Genomic DNA, 14,316 nt, shown 5'->3' with positions numbered 1-14,316 from the left:
AGTGAAGAGATTCCAGGAACTTACAGTTTTCTCTCTCTGTATGCTCTTATAATAAAGCTAGTGGATGTGATTGAATTCAGGTAGAACGATTCAAAACCTTAAAGGATGATGGCATCAAGGTGTTGCATTCAATATGTCAGCAAATCTGAAAGACCCAGCAGTGGCCACAGGACTGGAAAAGGTCAATCCTCATTCCAGTTCCCAAGAAGGGTAGTACTAAAGAATGTGCTAACCATCGGACAATTGCACTCATTTCTCATGCTAGTAAGGTTCATGCTTAAAATCTTGCATGCCAAGATTCAGCATTAGGTGAACCAAGAACTTTGAGATGTCCAAGCTGGATTTAGAAAAGGAAGAGGAACCAGAGATCAAATCTCCAACATTGGCTGGATCATAGAGAAAGCTAGGGAATTCCATAAAAACATCTACCTCTGTTTCATCAACTACGCCAAAGCCTTTAACTATGTGGATCATAATAAACCGTGGAAAGCTTTTAAAGAGATGGGAATACCAGACCATCTTACTTGTTTCCTGAGAAACCTGTATGTTGGTCAAGAAGCAACAGTTAGTACCCTGTATGGAACAACTGATTGGTTCAAGATTGAGAAAGTACGACAGGGCTGTCATCCTGTTTATTTAATCTATACACTGATCACATCATGAGAAATGCCAGGCTGGATGAGTTATAAGCTGGAATCAAGATAGGTGGGAGAAACATCAATAACCTCAGATATGCAGATGATACCACTCTAATGGCAGAAAGTGAAGAGGAAATAAACAGCATCTTGATGAGGGCAAAGGAGGAGAGTGAAAGAGCCAGCTTAAAACTAAATATTAAAAACCTAAGATCATGGCATCCAGCCCCATTACTCCATGGCAAACAGAGGGGGAAAAGGTGGAAGTAGTGACAGATTTCCTCCTCTTGGGCTCTAAAATCACTGAAGATGGTGACTGCAGCCATGAAACCAGAAAACCTTTGCTTCTTGGCAGGAAAGCTAGACAGTGTGCTGAAAAACAGAGACATTACTCTGCCGACAAAAGTCCATGTAGCCAAGGCTATGGTCTTCCCAGTGGTCACATACAGTTGTAAGGGCTGGACCGTAAAGAAGATGGAGCACTGAAGAATTGATGCCTTCGAACTGTGGTGCTGGAGAAGACTCCTGAGAGTCCCTTGGACAGCAAGGAGGTCAAGCTAGTCAATCTTAAGGGAAATCAACCCTGAGTACTCGTGGAAGGACTGATGCTGAAGTTGAAACTCCAGTATTTTGGTCATTTGATGTGAACAGCTGACTCATTGGAAAAGTCCCTGATGCTGGAAAAGATCAAGGGCTGAAGGAGAAGAGGGCGTCAGAGGATGAGATGGCTGGAATGCATCACCAATGCAATGGACATGAACTTAGGCAAACTTCGGGAGATGGTGACGGACAGAGAGGTCTGGCATGCTGCAGTCCGTGGGTTTGCAAACAGTCAGACACAACTGGGTGACTGAACAAGATACAAAGTGCTCTTATAGATATTTTTAAATTTATGCCATCTCCATCTTTGGGTTGGAAGGACTTGGGGAGGCTGAGAGCCAACTAGCTGAGGAAGATGCAAGAGGAACCACATCAAAGGATGTGATGTAAAAGGCAGCTGGGAAGAGGGCCAGTAAGAGAGGAACAGTTCACATGGAGGCTTTATGATATCCAGTCGTGTCTTGCATGTGTGTTTGTGATAAACATTTTATAGGTCTTTAAGCCTAAAATTAAGAGTTTGGGGTTAAGATCCAGGATTGGTGGTTAGTTATGAACTTTTCCAGAGAAGGCAATGGCACCCCACTCCAGTACTCTTGCCTGGAAAATCCCATGGATGGAGGAGCCTGGTAGGCTGCAGTCCATGGGGTCGCTAAGAGTCAGATACGACTGAGAGACTTCACTTTCACTTTTCACTTTCCTGCATTGGAGAAGGAAACGGCAACCCACTCCAGTGTTCTTGCCTGGAGAATCCCAGGGACGGGGGAGTCTGGTGGGCTGCCGTCTATGGGATCGCACAGAGTCAGACACGACTGAAGTGACTTAGCAGTATGAAGTTTTCCCAGGGCATCCCAGCTCTTAGCCTTAGGGATGGCTTTGGGAGGTGGCTTCTAGGTTCTTTATGCCTCTCTCTGCTACAAGAATGGAGAAGTGGCACAGCAGTGTCCCTTTCTTTCAACTATACCATGTCTCCCATCCTTCAGAAGCACAAAAAACAGAGTCGATCTCCCCAGAGTATTAAACCACTGAGAATTAAACTGCATCTCTGGCTTAACATGACAAAACAAGCTTCTGAAAGTCTCCCCAAGCTGCCCTCCCACATCCTGATGTAACTCACAAAATGACAAGTTTTCTGGAGTTGAACAGGCCAAAAAGCTTGGGTCATGTGATTTTTTTTCCCTTTCACACTTAAATCCAATCTGTCATGAAATCCTTTTGGTGCTTTCTTCAGGAAGTATCAAGAATTTGATGACTTCTCATATCTCCTTTGCCATTACTCTGATCAAAGCACCATCATTTATGACTTTGATTTTCTTTTTTATCGCAATAACCTCCACATTGGATTTCTCTAAAACACAAGGGGTTCAGGGCCAAAATAAAAATTGTACCAAACATAATAAATATTTAAATTTTATGAGTCAATCTAAGAAAATTATTAAAAATATGTTCTATCCTCCTACTTTAATGTATAATCTTATGTTGAAAAAGTAAAAAACAATGAATGGTTTTTATTTGACCAACAGTAAGCAAAACATCACAGATGATTAAATTACTATTGTGTGTGTGTCTGGGTGTTCTGTGAGTGGGAATGTGATATTTGGTTGAGTATAGAAAGAGTTTACCTAGTGAATTACTATATGTCTATCCTATACATGTTTTGGGCTTCTCTGGTGGCTCACATGGTAAAGCATCTGACTGCAATGCAGCAGACCCAGGTTCAATCCCTGGATTGGGAAGATCCCCTGGAGAAGGGAATGGAAATCCACTCCAGTATTCCTGCCTGGAAAATCCCATGGACAGAGGCGCCTGGTGAACTACAGTCCATGGGGTCACAAAGAATCGGATATGACTGAGCAACTAACACTTTCTCTTTCGTAGATGTTATTTTTTTAAACTTTATTTCTGTAAAATATATGCTTTCACTATTAAGATTTACACATAGTTAATGTTCTATTGACAGTTTTATCAAATTATACCACTCTTGTTGAATCATTGCATTTTATAGATTCAGTTAAGTTCAGTTCAGTTGCTCAGTCATGTCCGACTCTTTGCAACCCCATGGACTACAGCATGCCAGGACTCCCTGTCCATCACCAACTCCCAGAGCTTGCTCAAACTCATGTCCATTGAGTTGGTGATGCCATCCAGCCATCTCATCCTCTGTTGTTGCCTTCTCCTCCCGCCTTCAATCTTTCCCAGCATCAGGGTCTTTTCCAATGAGTCAGCTCTTCACATCAGGTGGCCAAAGTATTGAAGTTTCAGCTTCAGCATCAGTCCTTCCAATGAATATTCAAGACTGATTTCCTTTAGGATTGACAGATTGGATCTCCTTGCAGTCCAAGGGACTCTCAAGAGTCTTCTCCAACACAATTCAAAAGCATCAATTCTTTGGCACTCAGCTTTCTTTATAGTCCAACTCTTACATCCATACATGACTACTGGAATAACCATAGCTTTGCCTAGATAGACCTTTGTCAGTAAAGTAATGTCTCTGCTTTTTAACATGCTGTCTAGGTTGGTCATAGCTTTTTTTTCCCAAGGAGCAAGCATCTTTTAATTTCATGGCTGCAGTCACCATCTTCAGTGATTTTGGGGTCCCCCAAAATAAAGTCTGTCACTGTTTCCATTATTTCCTCATCTATTTGCCATGAAGTGATGGGATCAGATGCCATGATCTTAGTTTTCTGAATATTGAGTTTTAAGCCAACTATTTCACTCTCCTCTTTCACTTTCATCAAGAGGCTCTCTAGTTCTTCTTTGCTTTCTGCCATAAGGGTGATATCATCTGCATATCTGAGGTTATTGATATTTCTCCCAGAGATCTTGATTCCAGCTTGTGCTTCATCCAGCCTGGCATTGTGCATGATGTACTCTGCATGTAAGTTAAATATGTTGAGTGACAATATACAGCCTTGACATATTCCTTTCCTGATTTGGAACCAGTCTGTTGTTCCATGTCTGGTTCCATGTTCTGGTTCATGTTGCTTCTTGACCTGCATACAGATTTCTCAGGAGGCAGGTCAGGTGGTCTGGTCTTCCCATATCTTCAAGAATTTTCCACAGTTTGTTGTGATCCACACAGTCAAAGGCTTTGAAATAGTCGATAAAGCCAAAGTAGATGTTTTTCTGGAACTCTTGCTTTTCCGATGATCCAGTGGATGTTGGCAATTTATCTCTGGTTCCTCTGCCTTTTCTAAATCCAGCTTGAACATCTGGAAATTCATGGTTCATGTACTGTTGAAGCCTGGCTTGGAGAATTTTACATAGAAAAACTATACAAAAAAGATCTTCATGACCCAGATAACCATGATGGTGTGATCACTCACCTAGAGCCAGACATCCTGGAATGCAAAGTCAAGTGGGCCATCACTACGAACAAAGCTAGTGGAGATGATGGAATTCCAGTTGAGCTATTTCAAATCTTAAAAGATGATGCTGTTAAAGTGCTGCACTCAATATTCTAGCAAATTTGGAATACTTAGCAGTGGCCACAGTACTGGAAAAGGTCAGTTTTCATTCTAATCCCAAAGAAGGGCAATGCCAAAGAATGTTCAAACTATTGCATAATTGCACTCATCTCACATGCTAGCAAAGTATTGCTCAAAATTTTATAGATCAATTTAAAAAAATTAATTTCAATTCAGTTAGGAGACAGTTTGCTCAGCTGAACTAGCAATAAGGTTTGGAAATGAACCACAACTTCTACATGCCATGTTCAAGTACTGTAATTGAGGCTCCAGATAATACATTATCACTGTTGTAAACAATATTTCAAAATATTTAAATTTCATCCTGTAAACTATGATCACTTACATTGCCATTTTCATCATCTCTTTAAACAGTATTCTAGAATCTAGCTTTAGTTAAAATTTTTTTGGACCCGAATAAATACAAAATTTGAGAGATATGTATTGTTCAATTCTTTTTGCCATTAAGTATGCAACTGTTGCAAGCCCTGGCCATTTGTAACTATCTCAAGAATGATGAACTGGAACACAAAGGGAAGCAAGGAAATGGATGCTCCGCACAACTTAGACATAATACGTTACTATCTATGGTATTTATGCTCTCCAAGAATAAGATAGGAAGTGATTTTAAATTGCAGTCCCATACCTTGCTGCTCTTCCTTGTTTTACTTTTCTCCATTATATCTAATACTTTATATATCTCACATACTGATTGTGTTTACTTTCTGTCTTCCCAGTAGAAAGTAAGTTCCAGGAGACCAAGGGTTTTTGTCCCTTTATTGCCCTCTCCGCAGCGTCAGCACATTAAACACGTGTTCAAGGAATAAAAGCTGATGGGGCCCAAGTTTATGCAGTGGTTATAAATGTCTCCACAAGGTGGCGCTCACACATTATCTTGCTTTTGGTTTTCCAACTTGATTTTAAACAATGACAAACTACTAGTCTGTTGCAAAGTAAATAAAATGGTGACTTAGATTTCATAATGAAGAAACTGGCTTTGTGAAATACCATGTTTTATGTTTCACAGTGATTCAAAGAGCTACACATTTTTCCCCTCTGGGGACAGGGGACTAGTGGGGACAGGGGACTAGTGGGCAGTTCCATGACGTTGCTGGGAGGAGTTTAGGACCATAGAAGGGGGAAGATGTCTCCTGTTGCTGGATATGCTTCTCTTTCTGAGTGGGGTCTGATCAATTTTTATCTCACCCCAGCCCCAAATAGATCATCGAGTCCTGGGAATTACTATCTTCTATAGCTGTGAACCCACCTATAAAATTGTTTTTAAATGAGGCAAGAAGACTGCCAGTCTTTAAGATTTAAGGATGTTGTAAGACTTGGAAGAAGGACTTAGAGAGAAGGAAAAATTGAGAGCAACTCAGTGGGAAGTGGGGCAGACGGGAGAGAGAGACTTTGGAAATCATGGAGTCATAGAAACTTTTATTTCCTAGGTCCCAAAAGTGTGCTTTACATGTCTAAAATGCCATACGTGATAGGTCATGTGAGGAGACTGAAGTTTGGGGCTATTAAGCAATGTGCCAGAGGACACCTTTCTGGCAGGTGGTGGAGTAAGGAACCCACACTGTTTAAAAAAAAAAATTATTGAAGTATAGTTGATTTACAGTGTTTGTTAATTTCTGCAGTTTAGCAAAGTGTTTCAGTTATACATATAATCCTTTTTCATTATGCTTTATCACTGGATATTGAATATAGTTCCCTGTACTATATTTGCTATTTATCTATCTTATATATAAAATTTTTGGTCCTCCCTCGTGGCTCAGATGGTAAAGAATCTGCCTGCAATGCAGGAGACCTAGGTTCAATCCCTGGGTTGGGAAGATCCCCTGGAGAAGGACATGGCAACCCGTGCCAGTATTCTTGCCTAGAGAATTCCATGGACAGAGGAGCCCAGTGGGCTACAGTCTATGGGGTCTCAAAGAAAAAATCAGACATGATTGAGCAACTAACATTTTCTTTCACTTATGTAAAACTTTGCTTCTGCTAATCCCACACTCCCAACCCTTCCTTGCTCCATCCCTCTCCCCCTTGGTAGCACAAGTCTGTTCTCTATGTCTGTGACTGTATTTCTGTTTCATGGATATCATGAACCCACACTCTTAACCAAAGGAGCAAAGCAGAATTTACTAAAAAGCTTGACTGGTAAAACCTGGTATTGATATAATGGGGAAATGGATAGTAGTAGCCCAGTTTCTCAAGGCTATCACCCCAAGGGAAAGGGCATGAAAAGGGAACAAGGATTCACTCAAGAGGAACAAGAGTATGTCTTCTGTAAAACTGCAGATGGAGCCTATGGGGTTTACTGATAATGGAATCTGTAGTTGGGTGCTCTGTTCAGCTTAGTGTATACTCCATGTGAATTTGATGGGAAAATTTAGTAGAAGCATTTGATTGTTCTAGGAACTAGAATTAAAGTGTATTTATTGTTGGTTGAAGTATAAGATTTCTATTGCTTCTAAAAGAGATGACATGAAAAGTTTGCATGTTCAGGGTTCCTTCCCTCGAAGGTAGAAAATTCATGGAAGTCATCTCCCCTGTCTTGAGCTTGTGGATGGAGCTCAGAAGGCAGAAGACTCCTTTTACTCCCGGTGTAGTCATGCATTGCCTTAGGGTTAGTGTGGGCCAGACACTGTGTTTGGTACTGAGGATAAGTCATTGAGCACAACTGAGCGGGGGCAAAACCCCTCTGTCTTCATAGACCTTATAAAGAAAAAGAATTTAAAAAATATATAAGCTATTAACTGTATATTATGTCAGATGGTGATAAATGGTATGGAGAGAAATATGGTAGGAAGAAGGATTGGGAGTATTAGTGTAAGGTTGGGGCTGGTGAGAGGGACTCATCTTATTTATGTTTGAGTTGTTGTTGTTGTTTAGTCCCTAAGTCATGTTCAACTCTTTTGTGACCCCATGGCCTGTAGCCCACCAGGATCCTCTGTCCATGGGATTTCCCAGGCAGAAATACTGGAGTGGGTTGCCATTTCCTTCAGCAGGGGATCTTCCCAACCCAGGGATCAAACCCACATCTCCTGCACTGCAGGCAGATTCTTTACCACGGAGCTACCTGGGAAGCCATCTTATTTATTTTATAAAATTAACTTTTATTGGAGTATAGTTGCTTTACAATGTTGTATTAGTTTCTGCTGTACAGCAAAGTGAATCAGCTAACATACATTATTTCCCCTCTTTGGATTTCCTTCTCATTTAGGTTGCCATAGAGCATCGAATGGAATTCCTTGTACTATATGAGAAGTATTTAAGATAGTGTTCAGAAAAGTCTTCATTGAGTTGTAATATTTGAGCCAAGATAAGAAGCAGGCAAAAGAGCAAATGGTGTGAATTTGTGAGTAAGCAGAGGGAACACAAGGACTAAACCCCTCAGGTAGGGGCTTGCCTGGTGAGGAGACCAGTGGAACTGCAGAAAGTAGGGGGTCAGGTCAGAGAGGCAATGGGGCCACAGACTGTGTAGGAGTTGGAAGCTATAGTAAAGACGAGACTTCTACTCTAGTGTAAAAGTGAGTGTGGCTCACAAGGAGGTCCACTACCCAGACCTTCTTCAAGGAAAGTCTAGGTGCCTGCTGAGGGGGCTGTGCTCCTTGAGGGTCTGCTCAGCTGCAGAGTGGCCTCTTTGGGGTTATACCCTTCCTGGGTGGCCTCATCCTGGTAAGCAAGCAGGGTGAGTGAACAAAGGCCCTGCTGCCTCAGCTCTTGGTGATCACCTGACCGGGCTATGTGTGCTCCAGACTTTCTGCTGTCTGACTGGGGCTTTGCCAGGCCTTCCTCACAGTTCAGCTCCTCCCTGCCCAGGTCTGCCTTCTTTCCCTGCCCTTTACAGGGGTTGATTCCTGAGAAACATTTTGCACCTCAAATTCTCTCTGAACATCTGCTTCTGGAAACCCAACCTGTGACCATGAGATGGAAAATGTGAGAGACACTGATAAAGGTACAGTTTTGTGGACTGTTGTTCATTGTGTGCTCATACAGATGCACATACCGCACCTCCCTCCCCCTCCCCACTCCCGACACACACACCGTGTTCTGAGCCAGGGCTGAAAGAACTGATTAGGTAATTAAATAATGTTTTCAGAACACTACTGGAAGCTTTGAGCGTGACATTTAGGTCCAAGGACCCCCTGCTGTTTGACTGTGGTGATTAAGTCCTTGGACTCAGGAGCAGGAGGCACTGGGTTAGAGTTTCATTTACTAGCTATGACCCTGGACATGATGCTTAGTCTATCTGTGCCTCAGTTTCCTCATCCATGAACTGAGATGTTGGTGTTAGAAATGAGTTTATATTTGCAAAACTCTTAGAACTGTGTCTGGCACATAGTAAATGCTAGGCAGATGTTTGTTAGATATGAAATCCAGCTCTATTCGAGTCAAATGTGAGAGGGTGCCAATATTTCACATGTGCTTCAGACACCTTTAGGATTAGGTACGTGTTGCGGTTGGTATGTGTTTTTCAGCTGATGGTGGGGACGAGGACTGATTTGGCTCCGGGTAGTATCAGAGGTGACAGCATTGGTAGAATTGGAGCTATACATTTAGTCAAGTTCTTTTCATAGGATATGAGCGTTATTAAAAAATACAAAAAGTGTTTTATAAAGCATACATAAAAATAAAGCATTACCCTTCTGAAAAAAGACTGAGGCTTACCCTTTCTTCAAAATCACTATTAATAGAGTTAATATATCAAAGTACATGAATCCACCTTCATATTGAGGCACCAAGGACCACTGTCCTGAGCTACCTATACACCTGAACAAGTCACTGAAGGAGGGCCCAACAAAAGATGGATGTTTTGCTGATCTTAAAGGTAATGACAGTGACAAATGAGACCTCTCAGGGGACCACAGCAAGGGTTAGCAGCAGGAAATTGCATCGGCTCAGTGATTAAGGCAACATCAGCAGGCAGAAGACAGCAGGGCAGGTGGCCTTGGTCTTGCTGCTGCCTCATCTGATCTGTCGTGCAGGGTGATGAGTCTGAGATGTGTCTACTGGGCCCACAAACACGATCCTCCCCTGCTTCCCTTTTTTCTTGAGGATAAATGAGCAACAAGAAATTTGGAACATCCAGATTTTTCAATGTCAGAGCTATTGCCAAAGCAGCACACCCACTCTCCTTGGATGTTGAATGCAAGTTAAAATTGCTTCTGGCAAAAGGTTTTGTGAAGGTCTTATTCATTCATTTTAATTTAAGCAAAATTAATGAGCACCTACTATGTACCAGGCACTGGGATTGATGCCAGGGATACGAAGATGAATGAGATAATTTCTTGTCTTCAAGGAAGTCACAGTCGAATGGAAGAGGCAACTAAGTAAAGACAATGGTTGTTTCATCTTTTTTTGTCTGAGGGATGACCAAGAACCTAAATGCCATAGCTGTTATTAACTATTACATGAGAATTGGAGAAAACACCTAATCCCACAAGTTGGCTGATTGATGTTCTTATTTAACTATCCCACAGAGTACTAGGTAAGCAGTTTATTTCAAAAGGTTCAGTCTCAGCAGGAGAAAAATTTTAAACAAAAAAAAAATCCAAGAACACTATTTTCACATTTAGGTGTTACCATCTGGGACCCTAAGACTTGTTTCTAAGCTCTCGGATTGACAAGCAAGAGTGGGCTAAAGAATTCTATGGGGAAATCAGAAGTTGACCTGGCAAAGTCAAGACCAAAGGAGGCAGAAACTTTCACCCATGCTTGGAAAGGATCTCCATAGTCACTTTACCAACTCCTCATCAGGGAAGACAATGAGAAGCCTGGATTCTGTAACTCAAAGTTTGTGACCCAAGGACCCAAAGATCACAGCATTCACATTGCAACATTGAAAAAGGAAAAAAAATATATATTGGTATATGATACACCTGCAGAAAAGTACAGATAGGTTGAATATATAGCTTGGTGGCTTTAAACAGATGGCGATTGCCATGAAATCACCACCATGTCATGATATGGAAATTTCCAGGACCTGGAAATCTTCCTTGTGCCCACTTCCAGTCAAATCACCCCATCCCACAAACGTGACCATAACTCTAATGTCTATTACATAGATTCACTTTGCATGTTGTTAAACTTCATATGAAACTTGTACTAAAGGTTTCCACTTGGACACAATATGTCATTTTCTCAAATTCCATTTGCAAAGAAAGTCTTCTGAACAAACCCATAATTGACTGAGAAGTATAGTCTTCCCACAGAGTAAGGGTGGGAGAAGGGAGCATGATTGCTGATCAATACAAGCTACCATGATGTAGGCATATATGTATATATGTACTTTTTTTTAAAATAAAATGCCATCTACAGATAAACCGAAACTGCTCTTAGAGGTGTTGTGATCAGAAGCTATTAGAAAAAATACTACAGTTCAAAGGAAATGTTCTAAGATTTTTTTCATGCTATATTAGAAGAGTTGATATTAGAAGAAGTTACATTGTTATGATCTGAAATACTTGACTAGGAGTAAGATTGCTGTGGGGGAAAAATTCACATTCAGGCTATAATTGCTCACAATGCTCAGTCACTCAGTCATGTCCAACTCTTTGCGACCCCATGGACTGTAGACTGCCAGGCTCCTCTGTCCATGGGATTTCCTAGGCAAGTGTATTGGAGTGGGTTGCCATTTCCTACTCCACAGGCTGTAATAATTTGGATGTACTCATTAATGAGAAATATTTGAGCAGTTATTTATTTAGAACTGATGTGATAATAATACTCATCCAGGCAGAGTTAGAGTGACCCAGTCTGAGCGACTGAACTGAACTGAATAGGTCCTTAAGGGATTCCCAAGTGGCTCAATGGTAAAGAATCTGCCTGCCAATTAAGCAGGAGAAACGTTTGATTCCTGAGTTGGGAAGATCCCTTGGAGGAGGAAATGGCAACCCACTCCAGGATTCATGTCTGGAGAATCCCAAGGACAGAAGAGCTGGCGGGATACAGTCCATGGAGCCACAAAGAGTTGGATATGACTGTAACCGAGCACACACCCACATATAGGTCCTTAAACATAGGAACACATATTTTAGGGGGTAGGTTAGAATGGACTGAGGGAGATGGTGAATGTTTCATCGTATAGATTAAGCTACATATAACTGCGATGTTATCAACATTAACTGTGTCATTGACACAGTCTATTTGTTTTGTTTAGTTGAAGAAAATGACACAACCGATTTCCCCCTGCAAAATCATGATTTCCATTCTAACAAGTGACAGAAGTAGTCATTTTCCCAGTGTGTGTGGAAAAAGCATGTTAGTCCTTGCAATGGGACTGTAAATATGGCTCTAGCTGAGCTATGAACTTAGGAGTTAAACTTGGTTATAGTATGTGGATTAAAACTTAGAATAGCTTAAATGCAGTGTATTTTGTATGGATATTTAAGGCATTATATTAAAAACCATTTGGTATGGATTTTAGGGCATTACATAGCATGATGAAAACATCATATTTTCCATTCCTTCTTGTACTTTTAAGCTTTATGCTATTAGGTGTTGTTCTTAGTGTGCAGTCATGATGATCTTAGGTTATTATTTATACTTCAGCAGCTTCACTGAGCACTACTTACAACGGAGCCATTGAGCAATTTTAATTGACTTAGAGATTACAATGAACCTCTCTAATTAAGATGTATCACTGTGTACCACACGTAGAGAGAACTGCAGTTCAGCACAAGGCAGCCCATCCTGTCAGGGGCTTCAGATTAGTTCTGTTTTTAAATAGAGATGATGTAAAACATTCCTGTAGAAAACTAAGAATTTGCTGAGAGGATAGAGTAAAAAGTTCCATCTTACATCTAAAGAGAGAAATTAAAGCCCTCATTAATTATTGTGAGATTACTGGAATGGGGCTGCTTCTCTCCTTCCCTCCTTTTGTCTGTATTTTGGCCATTGTGGTAGTTAGATTCCTTTCAGTTGCAACTAACGGGAAACTTAATTCAACTGATAGGTAACTGTGGCTGAGAGGCCGCATGGGCTCCAGCCATGAGAAGACCAGGAGCTTGTCCTGTTTCTCTGCTCTTCTCTTGGTTCTTTTCTCTGCATTGTTTTTATTCTCAGGCTGGCTTCTCCCCTTGTGTTAATATGATTGCCAGCAATATCCAAGGAGGCATGCTTCCTTGGTCATGTCCAGAAAATAGCTCTTCTTCAATATGTTAGACACCTTAATTATTACCAAATATCTATTCTTCCTTGTGACAGCTGATTTTATGTGTCAACTTGACTAGGCTAAGGGTTGCCCAGATGTCTGGTAAAATGTGTGTCATCTGGAAACACCCATTGGAAGAGATTAGCATTTGAATCAGCAGACTGAGTAAAGCCAAGAATCCTCACCCAAGCAGGTGGACCTCATTCAATCTGCTGAGGGCCTGATTACAGCAAAAAGGAGGGGGAGGGGGGACTTTGCTCTCTGCCTGAGCTGAGTGCCCCAGACATCAGTGCTCCTGGTTGTGGGGCCTTACAACTTGGACCAGGACTTACAAGGTTGTGCCTCCCTGCACCCGCCACCTTCTTGGGCTTTTGGACAGCTGATGGGACTTATGTCATTGACTCCTCTGGTTCTGAAGCTTTCAGACTTGTACTGAACTAAAGCATTGGCTTTCCTTTTTTCCGGCTTGTGGATGGCAGTTCATGGGACTCCCATAATCACATGAGCCAATTCTTAATATAGCTCTTTCTCTTCCAATCTCTCTTCATATATATATATATTTTTGTCTATATGTATCTGTATTTATATGATGGAATGAGGGTTCATTGGTGGGCTTAGAGCTTGAGATGGCCTCCTTCATTGACTGGAAAGTTAAAGTGAAGTCACTCAGTCGTGTCTGATTCTTTGCGACCCCATGGTCTGTAGCCCACCAGACTCCTCCCCTCCTTCCATGGCATTTTCCAGGCAAGAATACTGGAGTGGGTTGCCATTTCCTTCTCCAGGGGATCTTCCTGACCCAGGGATTGAACCCGGATCTCTGACATTGTAGGCAAACGCTTTATAGTCTGAGCCACCAGGGAAGTTCACTGACTAGTCGTGTGCATTTGGACAATTCATTTACATTCTCTGTCTCAGTATTCTCACTCTTAAAGGCAATGATGATGGCAACTACCATGTGGGTGACTGTAGGCTTAAATGAGAATAAGGCATTTAGCACAGGGTCAGTTGCAAAACGAAGCAGACAACATGGGAAAGTCCCTGGGGAGAGTAACATGGAAATTTACATTACCATGTGTAAAATAGATGGCCAATGGGAATTTGCTCTCTGACTCAGGGAATTCACACAGGGGCTCTGTGACAAACTAGAGGAGTGGGATTGGGAAGGAGATGGGAGGGAGGTTCAAGAGAGGGGGACATATGTATACCTATGGCTGATTCATGTTGATATTTTGCAGAAAACAGCTGAATTCTGTAAAGCAATTATCCTTCAATTAAAACTAAAAAAAAAAGGCCACTGCTGGTCACATGGTTCCCCAGCTTCTTTTCCAACAGTGTCTTCATTCTGAAGAATGTTCAGGTGACATAGAAAACAGGATTTTATTTTTTCTCATAAGTTGAGGACACCACTTTTTTAGGATACTGTCAGCAACACTGATTAAGAACGTTCTTTATCCAGGTTTTA

This window comes from Bubalus bubalis, chromosome 1 (genome assembly GCF_019923935.1).
Source record: "Bubalus bubalis isolate 160015118507 breed Murrah chromosome 1, NDDB_SH_1, whole genome shotgun sequence".
Taxonomy (NCBI): Eukaryota; Metazoa; Chordata; class Mammalia; order Artiodactyla; family Bovidae; genus Bubalus; species Bubalus bubalis.
Note: the sequence above shows the minus strand (reverse complement) of the source record.